A 19,098-nucleotide genomic window follows, 5' to 3' on the forward strand; every position below is an offset into this window, starting at 1 on the left:
GAAATCATATTGACTTGTTGGGTCAATATTTTATTCTGAGCCAATATGGCATTCAAAGTATCAATCTCAAGAAATCCTTTCTTCTGAGTTGTCCCATTATTCACAGGATTCCTTTTAGAAGTGTACATGAATTGGTTATTTGCAACCATTTCAATGAGTTCCTGAGCTTCTGTAGGCGTCTTCTTTAGATGAAGAGATCCTCCAGCAGAGCTATCCAATGACATCTTGGATAGTTCAGACAGACCATCATAGAAAATACCTATGATGCTCCATTATGAAAGCATGTCAGAAGGGCACCTTCTGATCAATTGCTTGTATCTCTCCCAAGCTTCATAGAGGGACTCACCATCCTTCTGTCTAAAGGTTTGGACTTCTACTCTAAGCTTACTCAATTTTTGAGGTGGAAAGAACTTTGCCAAGAAGGCATTGACTAGCTTTTTCCAAGAGTTCAGGCTTTCCTTAGGTTGTGAATCCACCCATGTCCTAGCTCTGTCCCTTACAGCAAAAGGAAAAAGCATAAGTCTGTAGACTTCAGGGTCAACCCCATTAGTCTTGACAGTGTCACATATTTACAAGAATTCAGCCAGGAACTGATGAGGATCTTCCAATGGAAGTCCATGAAACTTGCAATTCTGTTGCATTAGAGAAACTAATTGAGGCTTAAGCTCAAAGTTGTTTGCTCCAATGGCAGGGATAGAGATACTTCTCCCATAGAAATCAGGAGTAGGTGCAGTAAAGTCACCAAGCACCTTCCTTGCATTGTTGGCATTGTTGTTAGGCCCTCTAGCGAGAGTTGTGCTTTAGTTTCTCTTAGCTTTCTCTTCAAGTTCCTTTTAGGTTCAGGATCAGCTTCAACAAGAATGCTTTTATCCTTGCTCCTACTCATATGAAAGAGAAGAGAACAAGAAAGTATGGAATCCTCTATGTCACAGTATAGAGATTCCTTGAAGTGTCAGAAGAAAAGAAGAATAGAAGGAGGGGATAGAGATGAGAGAATTCGAACTTATTAAAGAATTAGGGTTCGAATTGCACCTTGAGGAGGAGTGTTAGTCCCTTAAATAGAAGGATGTGAGACGAGGGAAAGAAATTTTCGAAAATAATTTAAAAAGATTTTGAAATAATAAAAATAAAATTTTGAAAATTTGATTGATATTTTCGAAAATTAAGTTTGGGAAAGAAATTAAGTGATTTTGAAAAAGATTTTGAAATTAGAAATCAAAAAGATATGATTGAAAATTAATTTTGAAAAAAAATGTGATTGAAAAGATATGATTGAGAAGATATGATTGAAAATCAAATTAAAAAGAGAAAGTTTTAAAACTAAAGTTGATTACTTGACTAACAAGAAATTAAAAGATATGATTCTAAAAATTTAAAATTTGATCCTTTCTTAATAGGCAAGTAACAACTTGAAAATTTTGAAGTAAATCTTGAATTGAAGCAAGGATTTTTGAAAATAGTAAAAATAAATATAAAATGGAAAGAAATTGATTTTGAAAGAGATATGATTGAAAAGATATGATTTGAAAAAGATTTGATTTTGAAAAATTATGAAAACTTGAAAAAAATATGAATTAAAAAGAAAATCTTCCCTCTAGTGTCATCCTGGCGTTTAACGCCCAAATCTCTACCTTTTTGGGCGTTAAACGCCCAGCCAGGTACCCTGGCTGGCGTTTAAACGCCAGTTTTCCTTCTTCACTGGCCGTTTTGAACGCCCAGCTTTTTCTGTTTGATTCCTCTGCTGACTGTTCTGAATCTTCAATTCTCTGTGTTATTGACTTGAAAAGACATAGTTTTAAAAATATTTTTGAATTTTTGATGATGAGAAACAATAAAAATGCAACTAAGATCAAATAAACAATGCATGCAAGACACCAAACTTAAAAGTTTGTATACTAAGGACTATAACAATGTAAAAATGCATATGAGAAACAACAAAACACACTAAACAAGAGAATTTAAAGATCAGAGCAAGGAAATCATCAAGAACAACTTGAAGATTAATGAAGACACATGCATGTAATTTTCGAAAAATGCAAGAAAAATAGAAACATGCAATTGACACCAAACTTAAAATTAGATAATAGATTCAAACAAGAAACATAAAATATTTTTGGTTTTATGATTTTAAAAAATTTTTCTTTGTATTTTTTTTTTCAAAAATTATATAGAAAAGAAAATAAAGACAATCAAAACTTTTAATAAGAATTCTAGGAATCATGCAATGTTAGTCTAAAGCTTCAGTCTAAAAAGGATTAGACATGTTTGGCCAAGCTTTAGCAGGACATTACATTCAATAGCTAAATTGATGAGAATCAATTAGCTTTTGTGATGGTGGGAACATCACCTTGAAACTCTAGAATTCATTCTTAAAAATTCTGAAGAAAAGATACCTAATCTAAGCAACAAGATGAACCGTCAGTTGTCCAAACTCGAACAATCTCTGGCAACGGCGCCAAAAACTTGGTGCACGAAATTGTGATCATCAATGGCGCCAACAACTTGGTGTGGCACACTTGTAATCTCAACTGTTTTGTCACAACTCCGCACAACTAACCAGCAGTGCACTGGGTCGTCCAAGTAATAATCCTTACGTGAGTAAGGGTCGATCCTACGGAGATTGTCGGTTTGAAGCAAGCTATGGTCATCTTGTAAATCTCAGTCAGGCGGATTCAAATAGTTATGGAGTTTAAGGTGATGAAAATAAACATAAAGTAAAGATAGAGATACTTATGTAAATCATTGGTGGATTTCAGATAAGCGTATGAAGATGCTTTGTTCCCCTTGAACCTCTGCTTTCCTATTGCCTTCTTCCAATCATTCATACTCCTTTCCATGGCAAGCTTTATGTTGGGCATCACCGTTGTCAATGGCTATATCCCGTCCTCTCAGTGAAAATGGTCCTGATGCTCTATCACAACATCGGCTAATCAGCTGTCGGTTCTCGATCATGTCGGAATAGGATCCATTGATCCTTTTGCGTCTGTCACACGCCCCACAATCGTGAGTTTAAAGCTCGTCACAGTCATCCCTTTCCAGATCCTACTCAGAATACCACAGACAAGGTTTAGACGTTCCGGATCTCAGGAATGGCCGCCAATAATTCTAGCCTATACCACGAAGGTTCCAATCTTAGATTAGAAACCCAAGAGATACGCATTCAAGCCATTGCTAGTAGAACAGAGGTGGTTGTCAGGCACATGTTCATAGGTGAGAATGATGATGAGTGTCTGATGCGCATAAACTTGTTATGCTACGATTTAGGAAATTGCACGATCGGCAAAATTCCTTCCGGCAAGTGCACCGGCTATCGTCAAGTAAAAACTCACAATAGAGTGAGGTCGAATCCCACAAGGATTGGTTGAATGAGCAATTCGGATTAGAAATGTGTTCTAGTTGAGCGGAATCAAGATTTAGATGAGAATTGCGGAATGTAAAATTGGCGGGAAAACGTAAATGACAAGAAATTGAAATGGCGGAATCTTAAATTGCATGAATTAAAGAGCAGAAGCTAAATTGCTGAAATTAAAAGGGAATGGGGGTGATTGCATGAATTGAGTTGCAGAATGTAAAGAGAAAGTGGAAATCAGAAATGGGGAATTCATTGGGTATAGGAGATATTGAGATCTCCGAATCAAAACATGTTTATCTCTTCATTCAACCAATGCGTTCATTAAATTTTTCTTGGCAATCTTATATGATTGGATCCCAATCCCTTGGCTCACCAATTCTCTCTAAAAACAAACAAATTCCCAATCCCTTGGTTTAAATGTTCATAAGAAGAGATGATGCTCGATCACTGATTATACCACACAGTTTCATGAACCACAATTTGGTAGGATTACATGTCACAATATTCATCCAAACCCCAATCCAATTCACTGTGAGAAAGCTTCTCTAGCATGAATCCTCCATTCCTTTCCCAAGGTTCCGAAGGATTCCAATTATGGGTAGTTTCTTTCCCAAGACAACTACCCAATGGAATTAGATCGAGAAGCTTTCTAACAAAATTCAAGAGAAAAGATTGAAGAAGAAGATAAAATATTATTGATTCATTGAATTACAATAGAGCTCCCTAACCCAATGAAAGGGGGTTTAGTGAGTCATAGCTCTGAATTCAATTACAAAGATATGAAAACTAGCTCAATGAAAAGGTCAAACTCCTTCCTAACTTAAATTCTATCCTATTTATACACTTTCTATATTGAGCTTCTGTTGTGTTTCTTGGGCTTTGAGGCCTCTCCCTGCTTTCCTTTTGCCTTGGGTTTATGATCCATAATCTTGATGAGGCTGTTGATCCAAATTCTGTAACATTCATTGAGCCAACTTAGTGATAATCAAATAATGACACATGACTCAATAAATGGAAATTTCAGACTCATCAATCCTTCAGGCCCAATCCCATAAACCATGATATTCAATTGGGTTTCATACCAGAGTAAGTTTAAGTTAATGTTTGTGCTCAAATACTAACTTAAACCGCAATATTTTTGGCCCAGAAACCTTTTCCAAGAGTGGCGTTTAAGTTGCAGTTTAAGCTTAAACTGCAGCTTAAACGCCAGACACTTCCAGTGATGCCTTTTGTGGAAGCACGTTTAAGCTTCAGTTTAAGGTTAAACTGAAGCTTAAACGTGGAAATGGAAGAAGGCAGCCCTGGAGGGTAATATAGTCGAACACGTTTAAGCTTCAGTTTAAGGTTAAACTGAAGCTTAAACGTGGAGATAGAAAAGGCAGCCCTGGAGGTCGAACACGTTTAAGCTCCAGTTTAAGGTTAAACTGGAGCTTAAACGTGGAAATAGAGAAAGCCATCCTGGAGGTCGAACATGTTTAAGCTCCAGTTTAAGGTTAAACTGGAGCTTAAACGTGGAAGCTGAGAAAGGTAGCCCTGGAGGTGTCGAACACGTTTAAGCTCCAGTTTAAGGTTAAACTGGAGCTTAAACGTGGAAATGGAGAAAGCAACCCTGGAGGAGAAAACTTGGTCGAACACGTTTAAGCTCCAGTTTAAGGTCAAACTGGAGCTTAAACGTGGAAATGGCTCCCTGGTGCTTTTCCCTTTTCTGGCGTTTAACCTCCAGTTTAAGGTTAAACTGGAGGTTAAACGTGGAACTGCCCCCCTTGGTGCCCTTCTCACTTCTGGCGTTTAACCTCCAGTTTAAGGTTAAACTGGAGGTTAAACGTGGAAATGCTTCTTTGGTGAGACTTTCATTCTGGCGTTTAACCTCCAGTTTAAGGTTAAACTGGAGGTTAAACTTCAATTCCAGCATTTCTTAGCCTTCCTGATTCTGGCGTTTAGGCTCCAGTTTAGGCTTAAACTGGAACTTAAACTCCTCATGTGATATTCAAGCTTCCTTTATTGATTTTGTTGCTTCCTTGCTTAGCCTCTTCTTCCCTGAAATCATCCAAACAATTTGCATCAAAGTCTTGCAAAATTTCATGAGAAATCTTCCATTCATAGCATTCAAGTAATATAACTAAAACTCATGGAATTTGCATTAAAATCATACTGTTTGGATGGTTCATTGCTTTGTTATTCATTTAACCATTCTTGGTTACTTTAAGCTCAAGAAAATGCATAAAACAACTAAAACTAACAGAAAAATGCTAGTGAAACTAGCCTAAGATGCCTTGGCATCACAACACCAAACTTAATACTTTCTTGTCCCTAAGCAAGTCCTGAGTTAATTGAGAAGAAAGTATGAAACAGAAAGCAATTACATTGGCTATATTAGCAAGCATTTGAAGTTCATCAGAAGGGTTTTATGCAGAAAGTTGCAGCATCACTTTTTCATACTTATCAGGTAAGATTATCACTTTTTCATTGCATCCATCAAACACTGCTATGGCCTCTTGTTATTCTTATGTCCTTGGCACTTTTCTCTTCTTTGTTTTTCTTTTCTTTTTCTTAGAGCTCCTTTGCTCCTTGTTTGCTTAGTGTCATGTGTTGCACAAGCCTTTGGCATTTTCTTTTTCTTATCAGTGCACTACACATATCCACTTTAGGCATTTTAGTTCACATTTCTTCTTGAGACATTGGTGCCCAGCACCTCTTTGTGTGACTAAATGTTTTGTATTTAGGTTGCTCTTGATAATGGACTTTTGGTTGATAATCCCGGGTTAGTTAACCCAAGTTACCAAGTGTTGAAACACTCCTCAGAACCTATTCATCCAAGCATATCCTTAATACATAAACACCACAAGCATTTGTCTCAGAAGTTCAAACCATTGGTGCCTAGCTTATTTTCTCAATTTTTTTTTTTTGCCTTTTGGTTGCCCTTTTTCAGTGGCTTTTTCTTCTTCTTTTTCTTTCTTTTTCATGGCCAAAGACATTTATTCATCAAGATCCATAGACAGTTTTCAATTTCTACACAAAAAATGATAATTCTACACTCTATTTCCAGTGATCTGACTTAAACAATCAAGCATACATACCACCACTTAATTCTACTTGATTTGTCACTAATCGAGCCAAGTTACTTTTGTTCAAACTTTTCTTTTATTTTTGGAAACAGGACAAGCATGGCAAGCACTTGTTTAAGAAGGTGAAGTTATATCCAAACATCTAGGCATTCACTTTATTCAAAGCAATAAACAGACAAACATACTAGAGACTTCACATTAAAACTTAAATGACTTATAATGAAAGAAAGCTCATAAAGACAATTCACCAATTATCATTTGATTATTAAGGAGAGAGACCACCTCTCATTTATTGCTTGGTTCTTCTTGATTCTTGGGATCCTGCTTCTTCTTACTTCCTACCCCTTTTTGACCACTTGAACTTCCTTTGTCTTTTCTTATGAGCTTTTTCCAGAATCCAGCCTTTTTCATTGTTTCTTCCACTCCTTTTTCAAGGATCATTGCCTTGTTTATTTCTCCTTCTTTCCTCCCTTTGAAATACTCATCAAAAGCTGGGAATGCTGGGTCCATCTTGTGTAAATGTTCTCCTATGTAGTTAAGCTTGATTTGCGAACTGATGTTGTAATCAGCTTGGACTGAGTATCTTGCATTCTGTAAAGTGGTGGCTTCCTTGATTGCCAAGACATTGGCATCTTGGTGTTGCCATATGTGGCTGAAGGATTCCTGTAAGTGTAAATTCTGTTCCCTTTGCAGATCCAAGAATCTTGATTCAAAGTTCCTTTGCATATCCATCATTTTTAGGTGAAAGTCCTCTTGTCTCTCCTGAGACCTCATGTATTGTTGAGACATTCCTTCCATGATTTCCTGCATTCTGCTCATATCCATGGGGTCTCTAGGAGTTCGTTGTCTTCTTTCTGGAATTGCTTGCTCTTCTTGCTCTTCTTCTCTGTCTTCTCCTTCCTGTCCTTCTTGTTCCGCTTCTTGCTCTTTTTCCGCTTGTTGCCCTTCTTCATTTCTTCTTTTTGTGTGTCTTGGAGCAGTTGGGCCAAGAGTCATTCTGTATGCAGTTATGGCCAGTCCCGGATATAGCCAAGTAGGTCTTTCATCTTCAAGTGGTACTTGGGCATCGATGCATAGTCTGATGATGGTGCTAGGGAAGTGGAGCCAGGATTCAGGGTCACTTTTCTCACTAAACTCTTGTATCTGTTCAGCAATGAGTTTATGAACTTTGATTTCCCCTCCCACCATAATGCAATGTAGCAAGATGGCTCTTTTAGGGACTATTTCTGAAGAGTTTGCAGTGGGTAGGATGGATCTCCTAACTATTGCATACCACCCTTTAGCTTCCGGTGTTAGGTCTCCCCTTCTCAAGACTCTTGGAGCCCCTCTTGTTTTTCTCACCCATTCAGCTCTGATGGCACAAAGGTCTTCAGCAATAGTTGTATAGTCAGGTTCTCCTATCATCCTTTCTTCATAACTTGCTTGGCTGAAATGTATGTTTTTCAGGCCAAGAGTTTTCATGATTGCTTTGGGACTGAAGTCAACTTCCACCCCTCTCACATAGCTTTTGTATGTGGGTTTCTTGGTTGAGTCTTCCCTCACTGCATTTGCATAGAACTCCTTCACCAAGTTGATGTTGATTTTAGTGATTGGCTTAGTCAGGAGCTCCCACTTCCTCTTTTTGATCTTCTCCCAAACACCTGGGAACTCATCCTTTTCAAGGTCAAAGGGAACCTCAGCTAGTACCCTTTTAGGTCTCATCCATTCGGCTTGAATCTCATGGAAAACTGATTTGTATCTCCTTGCATCGAATTCCCTGTTCTCCTCCATTGGTTGCTTGTCTTTTCTTCTTTTGTGGCTAGATGAGGCTGCCATTGGTTCTTTGGTTTTGGTAAGTTACAAGCTAAAGTTGACAAGGTGAAGCAAGAAGTGTTGTTGGAAGTGTGGTGAGGTTGTTTTCGGCAAGATATATTTATGCTATGATGAAGGAAAATGTGCATGAAGGAGAATTGGTGGTGTGGAACTCGTTCCCCAAGTGGTTCTTTATAGTGCTTGTAAGTGAAGACTGGACGGCTAGGGTGATTTGTGAAGGGTGGCTTGATGGTAATACATGAATTAGGGAGAAGGACGAATTGCTTTTCATTTTCTTGGAAGTATTCTGAGTGCATTAGGTTGTACATGTAGCTATCTTTTCATGCAGAACTTCCTTTTCCCATATGTTAGTTTCAAAGACTTGTGAACTTCCTTTTTGACCAAGCACGGCACCTCCCCTTTGTCTTTTTCCTCCATTTTTATCTTTCCTTTTGTACCTGCACAAACAAACAAATTTGCTATCATTTTTTTCGTGCATGTGAATAATGAATAGTACTTGTACATGTCTTTTTTTTCTTCTTCTTTTTGAATTGTAAATCAATGATTGACTTCCTGAGCTTATAGCCGTGACTTTTGTATGTATGCACACTTATTACTGGACACCAAACTTAGTGTTTGGTAATGTGTCCTGATGACATGAAATCCATGTTGGTTGTCCTTAATGAATGTGCATAATTCTAAATAATCCTAGTCACTTTGGCGCTTTGATCCTAAACAATTTTACTACCTAAAGTAATTGAAATCAAAGTATTAAAACATGCAAATGGTATACTTGTCATGAATTTCTAAATCCAGAGGAATTTCTTGCTTTTCATAAACTGTGTTCAAAAGGAACACCAAACTTAATGTTTGGTCGTGCACCTTGAATGAAAGATGGAATCCAATTTGAGTAAGATTTGGGAGTGCCTTCAGGCACACCAAACTTAGAGACCAATTGTAATTTACATGCAAAGTTTAGTGCACTTTATCAATAGTTGTCCTGAGGATTCAAGTTCATGCATAAGAAACCAAGCTTTATTAGATGTAAAGCAAAGCACTAAAGAGTAAGGATACTAAAACATGGGTTGCCTCCCATGAAGCGCTTCTTTAACGTCACTAGCTTGACGGTTGTCCTTTGTTAGAGTGGATTGTAGTGCTTGATGTCTTCTCCTCTTACTATGAAAACGTCCCCATTTGATTCCTTCATGACTTCTAAATGTTCCATAGAAAGAACCTTCCTGATTGTGAACACTTGAGGGAGCTGGGAAGGGATGGTTTTGAGGCCAGGTGGGATTGGCAGATAATGACTTGATATCACTTCATCTCCCGGAGAGAAACCTTCAGTGGGAATTTTCTTGTTTCTCCACCCTCTTGGCAATTTCTTTACAATTCTTCCCTTTCTCTTGAAGCTTTCTTCATTGACCCTTATGCCGGGAGGATCCTTCTGATCTGTTTCTATTGATTCTTGTGGCTTTAACTCTTGCAATTCTTGTTTGCTTTCCAAGGACTGTTTCAGAGTTTCAGCTGCCGGATTGCTTTCCTCCAAACACAGATGGCTACTATCATCCTTAGGCTTTTCAGGTTCTGGTTCAGGCTCAGATGCAGGTTTGAAAACTTTGAAAATGAGCTGTTCATCATGTATTCTCAGAATTAGCTCTCCTTGTTCTATATCTATGAGCGCTCTAGTAGTGGCTAGAAATGGCCTGCCCAGAATGATAGGGTGTAAGTAGCTTTCCTCCATGTCCAAAATGACAAAGTCTGTGGGGAAGTAATAATCTCCCACTTTCACCAGCACATTCTCAACTATCCCTTCAGCTTGCTTCTGAGTTTTGTCAGCCAGTTGTATGATTACATCAGTGGATCTCACCTCATTCAGTTGTAGCCTCTTCATAAGAGTTAGAGGCATCACATTTATGCTAGCTCCTAGATCACAGAATCCTCTGTCAATTTTTGTTTCCCCTATGATGCAGGGGATATGAAAACTTCCTGGGTCTGTTTTCTTAGAGACTGTGTCCTTCTTGATGAGGGCACTGCATTCTTTGTTCATTGTTACCGTTTGTCCTCCCTTCAAAACTCTTTTCTTGCTCAGCAATTCCTTTAAATACTTGATATGTGTAGGCATCTGCTGGAGGATCTCAAGGAAGGGAATATTGATATGGAGAGACTTAAATGTCTCTAAAAACCTTGAATAGGTTTTCCCTTTTTCACCTCCTCCTAACCTCTGAGGAAATGGTGCTTTTGGTTGGTATATTCCCAGCATGCCTTTTTGCAGTTCCTTGGCTTGCTCAGTTCCACTTTCCTGCTTAGCTTCTTCCACACCTTCCTTCAAGATTTCTGGCTCCTGCTCTGAGGGCCTGATTCCTTCTTCTTCTGAGACTTCCTTCAATATGGTGATGGCCTTGCATTCTTCCCATCTCACTCTCTTTTGTTCCCCTTTAGGATTCTTTTCTGTGTCACTAGGGAACACTGCAGTTGATTTGGGGGCCTGTTGAGATAGCTCTCCTACTTGAGACTCCATCCTCTTGAGTTTTTCACCATGGTTTCTTAAGGTAGCTCTCACATCATCCCTGAAGCTTTTCAATTCGGTTATGTCTTGACTCATGGTTGCCATCATTCCTTCTATCCGGTTTAATTGATCTTGAAATTGTTGGTTCGGGTTAGGTTGGGTAGGTTGATTATTTTGGCCATGATATGGTGGTTGAGAGTAAGTGTTTTGTGTGGCTTGGTATGATCTTTGGTTGGAGTTTTGGTATGTGGAATTGTTATGTTGGTTGTGGTTGTAAGGTTTGTGGTTTTGTGGTTGGGTTTGTTGGTTCCCCCACCCAAAGTTTGGGTGATTTTTCCATCCTGGGTTGTAAGTGTTGGAATGTGGATCATATGATTGCCTTTGTTGGTTTCCCACATAGTTGGCCTCTTCCCAATCACCTCCTTCAATGCTTACTTCCTCTTGATCTTGTGTGTGTATTGCAGCCACTTGCTTTGTTTCTAATTGCCTGGTAAGCTCTGCTAGTTGCTTGGCAAACACCTTGTTTTGGGCTAGAATTGTATCAACATGGTTCAGCTCCATGACTCCCTTAGTGTTGTGCCTCTCTGATGCATAGTAGTACTCATTCTCAGCCACTGTCTCAATCACTTCAATGGCTTCTTCCACAGTCTTTTTCCTGTTCAATGAACCTCCTGATGAATGGTCTACAGCCTTCCTTGATTCATAAGACAGTCCATCATAGAAAATATGCAATTGCACCCAATCATGGAACATGTCTGGTGGGCATTTCCTTGTCAAATCCTTGAATCTCTCCCATGCCTCGTAGAGAGTTTCACCATCTTGTTGTCTAAAAGTCTGAACCTCAGATCGAAGCCTATTGACCTTTTGTGGGGGGTAGAAACGTGCCAAAAACTTGCCTTCCACCTCATCCCATGTTGTTAGACTCCCCCTTGGGAATGATTCCAGCCACTTAGCTGCTTTGTCCCTAAGTGAAAATGGGAACAAAAGCAGTTTATAGGCATCTTCCTAGACTCCATTGGACTTCACAGTGTCACAAATTCTCAGGAATTTTGTGAGATGTTGGTTGGGATCTTCATTAGCACTCCCACCAAATAAACAATGATTCTCCACAAGTGATATTAGCTGTGGTTTGAGTTCAAAATTGTTGGCCTGAATGGGTGGTTTTTGAATGCTGCTACCACAATTCCCAGAGGTTGGGTTTATGTATGAACTAAGAACCCTCCTCTCAGGAATGGCATTGTTTCCATCAGCTCTCTCATGGTTGTGAACTTCTCTATCCATGTTGAGATCTAGAGCTTCCTCAAAATTGTCCTCAGATTCTCCTTCAGATTCTTCTTCTCCCAGTACTCTCTTCCCTCTTGCTTCCCTTCTAAGTCTATGAAGGGTCCTCTCTGGTTCGGTATATGGAGGAGTTGATGTCTCTCCTCTCCTACCTGTCATACAAGAACACAGCACAGGCAACAAACAAGTGAAATACTCTTGGTTAATGGAAGAGTATGGTTAGAGCAATTGAGGAATTAATTCAAACAGTTAGTGAGTCAGTGAGTTAGTTGCTTGAATTTAAAGGCATAAAGAAAGAAAGCATATAACAGAGTGCAGAAATTAAAATTCAACAAGTAACTTGTACTGAATTAATCAAAACAAAAAAAATGCTCAATCTAGTTAACTTCCAATTTGAGAATTGTCAATCGAAAACCAATCCCCGGCAACGGCGCCATAAACTTGATGCGCATAAACTTGTTATGCTACGATTTAGGAAATTGCACGATCGGCAAAATTCCTTCCGGCAAGTGCACCGGCTATCGTCAAGTAAAAACTCACAATAGAGTGAGGTCGAATCCCACAAGGATTGGTTGAATGAGCAATTCGGATTAGAAATGTGTTCTAGTTGAGCGGAATCAAGATTTAGATGAGAATTGTGGAATGTAAAATTGGCGGGAAAACGTAAATGACAAGAAATTGAAATGGCGGAATCTTAAATTGCATGAATTAAAGAGCAGAAGCTAAATTGCTGAAATTAAAAGGGAATGGGGGTGATTGCATGAATTGAGTTGCAGAATGTAAAGAGAAAGTGGAAATCAGAAATGGGGAATTCATTGGGTATAGGAGATATTGAGATCTCCGAATCAAAACATGTTTATCTCTTCATTCAACCAATGCATTCATTAAATTTTGCTTGGCAATCTTATATGATTGGATCCCAATCCCTTGGCTCACCAATTCTCTCTAAAAACAAACAAATTCCCAATCCCTTGGTTTAAATGTTCATAAGAAGAGATGATGCTCGATCACTGATTATACCACACAGTTTCATGAACCACAATTTGGTAGGATTACATGTCACAATATCCATCCAAACCCCAATCCAATTCACTGTGAGAAAGCTTCTCTAGCATGAATCCTCCATTCCTTTCCCAAGGTTCCGAAGGATTCCAATTATGGGTAGTTTCTTTCCCAAGACAACTACCCAATGGAATTAGATCAAGAAGCTTTCTAACAAAATTCAAGAGAAAAGATTGAAGAAGAATATAAAATATTATTGATTCATTGAATTACAATAGAGCTCCCTAACCCAATGAAAGGGGGTTTAGTGAGTCATAGCTCTGAATTCAATTACAAAGATATGAAAACTAGCTCAATGAAAAGGTCAAAGTCCTTCCTAACTTAAATTCTATCCTATTTATACACTTTCTATATTGAGCTTCTGTTGTGTTTCTTGGGCTTTGAGGCCTCTCCCTGCTTTCCTTTTGCCTTGGGTTTATGATCCATAATCTTGATGAGGCTGTTGATCCAAATTCTGTAACATTCATTGAGCCAACTTAGTGATAATCAAATAATGACACATGACTCAATAAATGGAAATTTCAGACTCATCAATCCTTCAGGCCCAATCCCATAAACCATGATATTCAATTGGGTTTCATACCAGAGTAAGTTTAAGTTAATGTTTGTGCTCAAATACTAACTTAAACCGCAATATTTTTGGCCCGGAAACCTTTTCCAAGAGTGGCGTTTAAGTTGCAGTTTAAGCTTAAACTGCAGCTTAAACGCCAGACACTTCCAGTGATGCCTTTTGTGGAAGCACGTTTAAGCTTCAGTTTAAGGTTAAACTGAAGCTTAAACGTGGAAATGGAAGAAGGCAGCCCTGGAGGGTAATATAGTCGAACACGTTTAAGCTTCAGTTTAAGGTTAAACTGAAGCTTAAACGTGGAGATAGAAAAGGCAGCCCTGGAGGTCGAACACGTTTAAGCTCCAGTTTAAGGTTAAACTGGAGCAAACTGGAGCTTAAACGTGGAAATAGAGAAAGCCATCCTGGAGGTCGAACACGTTTAAGCTCCAGTTTAAGGTTAAACTGGAGCTTAAACGTGGAAGCTGAGAAAGGTAGCCCTGGAGGTGTCGAACACGTTTAAGCTCCAGTTTAAGGTTAAACTGGAGCTTAAACGTGGAAATGGAGAAAGCAACCCTGGAGGAGAAAACTTGGTCGAACACGTTTAAGCTCCAGTTTAAGGTCAAACTGGAGCTTAAACGTGGAAATGGCTCCCTGGTGCTTTTCCCTTTTCTGGCGTTTAACCTCCAGTTTAAGGTTAAACTGGAGGTTAAACGTGGAACTGCCCCCCTTGGTGCCCTTCTCACTTCTGGCGTTTAACCTCCAGTTTAAGGTTAAACTGGAGGTTAAACGTGGAAATGCTTCTTTGGTGAGACTTTCATTCTGGCGTTTAACCTCCAGTTTAAGGTTAAACTGGAGGTTAAACTTCAATTCCAGCATTTCTTAGCCTTCCTGATTCTGGCGTTTAGGCTCCAGTTTAGGCTTAAACTGGAACTTAAACTCCTCATGTGATATTCAAGCTTCCTTTATTGATTTTGTTGCTTCCTTGCTTAGCCTCTTCTTCCCTGAAATCATCCAAACAATTTGCATCAAAGCCTTGCAAAATTTCATGAGAAATCTTCCATTCATAGCATTCAAGTAATATAACTAAAACTCATGGAATTTGCATTAAAATCATACTGTTTGGATGGTTCATTGCTTTGTTATTCATTTAACCATTCTTGGTTACTTTAAGCTCAAGAAAATGCATAAAACAACTAAAACTAACAGAAAAATGCTAGTGAAACTAGCCTAAGATGCCTTGGCATCAGTGTCACGGATCATCACATTCATCAAGTTGAAGAACGAATGAATATCTTAGAAAAGAAGTAGGCGTGAATTGAATAGAAAAACAATAGTACTTTGTATTAATTCATGAAGAACAGCAGAGCTCCACACCTTAATCTATGGTGTGTAAAAACTCCACCGTTGAAAATACATAAGAACATGGTCTAGGCATGACCGAATGGCCAGCCTCCAAACGTGTCTAGGATAGCATAAGACTTATCAAAGATCAAAAGTATGAAAATACAATGGCAAAAGGTCCTATTTATAGAAAACTAGTAGCCTAGGGTTACAGAAATGAGTAATTAATGTAGAAATCTTCTTCCGGGCCCACTTGGTGTGTGCTTGGGCTGAGCATTGAAGCTTCAATGTGTAGAGACTTTTCTTGGAGTTAAACGCCAACTTTTGTGCCAGTTTGGGCGTTTAACTCCAGCTTTTGTGCCAGTTTTGGAGTTAAACGCCAGAATTCTTGAGCTGACTTGGAACGTCTATTTGGGCCGTCAAATCTTGGGCAAAGAACAGCAGAGCTCCACACCTTAATCTATTATATATTGCTAGAAAGCCCAGGATGTCTACTTTCCAACGCAATTAAGAGCGCGCCAATTGGGCTTCTGTAGCTCCAGAAAATCCACTTTGAGTGCATGGAGGTCAGAATCCAACAGCATCTGCAGTCCTTTTTCAGCCTCTGAATCAGATTTTTGCTCAGGTCCCTCAATTTCAGCCAGAAAATACCTGAAATCACAGAAAAATACATAAACTCATAGTAAAGTCCAGAAGAGTGATTTTTATTTAAAAACTAATAAAAACATAATAAAAACTAACTAAAATATACTAAAAACATACTAAAAATAATGCCAAAAAGCGCATAAATTATCCGCTCATCAATCAACTTGATATCGCTTGTTTGGTGTGTATAGGAACCAGATAGTGCCTCGTGAACGCGGTCGAGGCCGTGGGTGAGGACGTACCGGCACTCATGAGCCGAAAACCAATCCGAATGATCCGGTGGACTTCATGGCTTCATTGCAAAACATGGCTACTGCTATGCAGGCCACTGCTGAGGCTCTCGGACAGCAGATGAACAACAATAACCATAATGGGGGGAATGGTGGAAACAGGACTCAAGGTCTAATGACATTGGCGACCTTCTTAAAGGTCAATCCACCGAAGTTCAAGGGGATTACTAATCCAACTGATACCGACACTTGGTTTCAAGCTATAGAGTGGGCACTACAAGCACAGCTGGTGCCTGAAGAGCAGTGTGTCGAGTTTGCTACTTATCTGATCACTGGGGAAGCGTCACATTGGTGGCAGGGAACCCAAAGTCTCATACAACAGGGTGATGATCCTATCACCTGGGATGCCTTCCAGGTGAAATTCTACAAGAAGTACTTTCCGAATTCCGCCCGGACGGCCAAGGAACTGGAGTTACTACAGCTGAAGCAGGGTGCAATATCGGTATCTGAGTATACGGATAAGTTTGAGGAGTTGTTCAGATTTTCCCGCATGTGTTAAGGGGCTCCGGGAGACTTCGAGGAGTGAAAGTGCATCAAGTATGAGGGAGGACTTCGGAGTGACATTCTGAGCTCCGTTGGACCGATGGAAATTAGAGTCTTTTCCGAACTTGTGAACAAGAGTCGTATCGCTGATGAATGTGTGAGGAAGGCTGCTGAGGCAGATTATGACCACCGGGAATCCCACCGCAGGGAGCACAACCAAGGATTCACAACAAGAGGATAAGAGTTTAAGAGAAGAGGATACCCACAGCATTACCCCCAAGGACGAAATGACCTTGCGATGAACGAGGGTTTACAAGGAAAAGGTAAGGGAAAACAGACAGCGGCTACTTCAGATGTTTTGAGCTGTCAAAGATGTGGACGTCATCACCCAAATAGGTCGTGTCGTTATGGTTTGGGTTTGTGTTACAATTGCGGGAAGTCAGGGCATTTGGTCAAAGATTGCCCATACAGGAGGGATCGAGGTACTGCCGGATCCGATCCTCAGATTTGAGATAATAAGAAAACCGATAACTTAATTCTTTGCTACTTTAGACAATATTGGAGATTGGTATTCACTCATAACACATGGTCGAATAATTATGATATGTTCTAGACGACACTAAGTTATTTTAATAGAAGGTTTGGCTAGCATAAATGAATAGGTAGGTCCTTAATAAAATGTGATCAAAGTGACACAGCGGAAGCGAGAGACTCCAGAGGTGAGGCGCTGCAAAGATTGGTAAAACGCGAGTGACTATTGGCTAGGTGGAGAAAGGAACCACTCACGCAGACTCATGGAGCGAACAATATTTTCAAGGATAAAGTGAAGTCTCTTGGCCAAGTAGTGGGTAAACAAAGGTAGCTACAGATCCTTCTAAGGTGGAGGTAGTGATGGATTAGGGACGACCGACCTCAGTTACTGAGATACAGAGTTTTCTGGGATTAGCTGGCTACTATCGGAGGTTCATCAAAGGTTTTTCGCATTTGGCTTTGCCATTGACAAAGTTAACCCGCAAAGACGCGCCATTCGTTTGGACTTCTGAGTGTGAAGAGAGCTTTCAAGCGTTGAAACAAAAGTTGACTACCGCACCTATGTTGGTGTTACCTAAACCAAATCAACCTTTCGAGGTGTATTGTGATACCTCACTAAAGGGCCTGGGGTGCGTGCCGATGCAGCACCGGAATGTGGTGGCTCATGCCTCACGACAGTTGAGACCTCACGAAGTTAATTACCCAACGCATGAGCTGGAACTTGCCGAGGACTAGAACCGCTATTGATGTTGTCTGGGTAATTGTGGACCGACTGACAAAGTCGGCTCACTTTGTGAGATTTCATTGTGTGCCTACGACTATAATTTCTGACAGAGATCCCCGCTTCACTTTGAGGTTTTGGGGTGCGTTTCAGAAAGCTTTTGGAACCCGTTTGAGCTTAAGTACAGCGTACCATCTTCAAATAGATGGTCAATCTGAGAGGACGATCCAGACCCTAGAAGATATGCTGAGGGCTTGTGTTCTAGATCAGCCGGCAAGCTGGGATCGGTATATGCCGCTTGTGGAGTTTGCGTACAATAATAGCTACCATGTGAGCATCGGAATGGCTTCGTATGAGGCTTTGAATTGGGGAAAATGCCAATCTCCACTATGATGGTATGAAGCTGGGGAGAAGAGTCTTTTAGGGCCCGAGATGATAGCTGAACCCTCGATACATCGAACCATTTCTGATTCTTAAGAGAATTACACCGGTGGCATATCGGATGGCTCTACCGCCTCATCTTTCGAACATGCACGACGTATTTCACGTGTCGCAGCTTCGGAAGTATACTCCTGATGCTAGCCATGTGTTAGAACCAGAATCGGTGTAGTTAAGAGAATATTTGACTCTACCGGTGACTCCGGTCAGGATTGATGACACAAGTATTAAGGAGTTGCGCGGAAAAGAAGTTTTATTAGTGAAAGTGGCATGGAGTCGAGCCAGTGTTGGGGAACACACTTGGGAACTTGAGTCAGAGATGCGAGTAGACTACCCACACCTGTTCTCAGTTAACTAAATTCGAATTTTGTGGGCAAAATTCCCATTTAAGTGGGTAGAATGTAAAATCCGGTTAATTAATGGCTAATTAACCCATAAATTAAAATATATTCTAGAAAGTGAGAAATGAGGTTTTTATGGTGTAATGTGATAGAGAAATTAAAAACAAGAATTTTGACACAAACTTTAAAGAAATCGGCTCAAGATTGGGCTGAACGGGACAAACCGGGCCAACCGGATCCAAGTTGGCCCCAAGGTCCCAACCAACTCTCATTTAATGAGAAAGCTCAGCTCTCTCTTCCCTCTAAAACACACACACACACGCTGGAAATTAAAGAAATGGGGAGGGGGAAGATTGAAACCCTTGCTACTATTCACCTCAAACTTTCATGGATCATAACTTTTGATTCGGAGCTCCGATTGACACACCGTTTACAGGCACACGACCACGGCGTCGAGCTCTATAAAACCCATACAAACAATCTTGAGGTAAGCCACGTTTTCTTCTTCGAAATTTCAGCCTTGATTTTCGAGTTTCTTGGGTAATAATGTTGAGATTTTGAACTCTTTTGTGTTATAGGATCAAATTAGCTTGAGAAAAAGGCTTGTTCTTGCTCCCTTGATCCTTGGGTAAGGTGAGATTTTCAATCCTAAGCTTAAGACTTGAGATTTTGTGATTTGGTGATTGGGTTATTGTGTTTTTATG

At 39.8% G+C, this 19,098-nt stretch overlaps 2 non-coding genes across 2 annotated transcripts; both read left to right on the forward strand.

Annotated features, from left to right (window-relative positions):
* Positions 1-278: 278 nt before the first annotated feature.
* On the forward strand, positions 279-386 carry LOC112774713 (small nucleolar RNA R71). Its single transcript, XR_003189179.1, has one exon. It is a non-coding gene; the product is annotated as a small nucleolar RNA R71 (small nucleolar RNA).
* Positions 387-11,465: 11,079 nt separating this feature from the next.
* On the forward strand, positions 11,466-11,569 carry LOC112773763 (small nucleolar RNA R71). Its single transcript, XR_003188295.1, has one exon. It is a non-coding gene; the product is annotated as a small nucleolar RNA R71 (small nucleolar RNA).
* Positions 11,570-19,098: the final 7,529 nt, after the last annotated feature.

Source organism: Arachis hypogaea, chromosome 18 (genome assembly GCF_003086295.3).
Source record: "Arachis hypogaea cultivar Tifrunner chromosome 18, arahy.Tifrunner.gnm2.J5K5, whole genome shotgun sequence".
Lineage (NCBI taxonomy): Eukaryota > Viridiplantae > Streptophyta > Magnoliopsida > Fabales > Fabaceae > Arachis > Arachis hypogaea.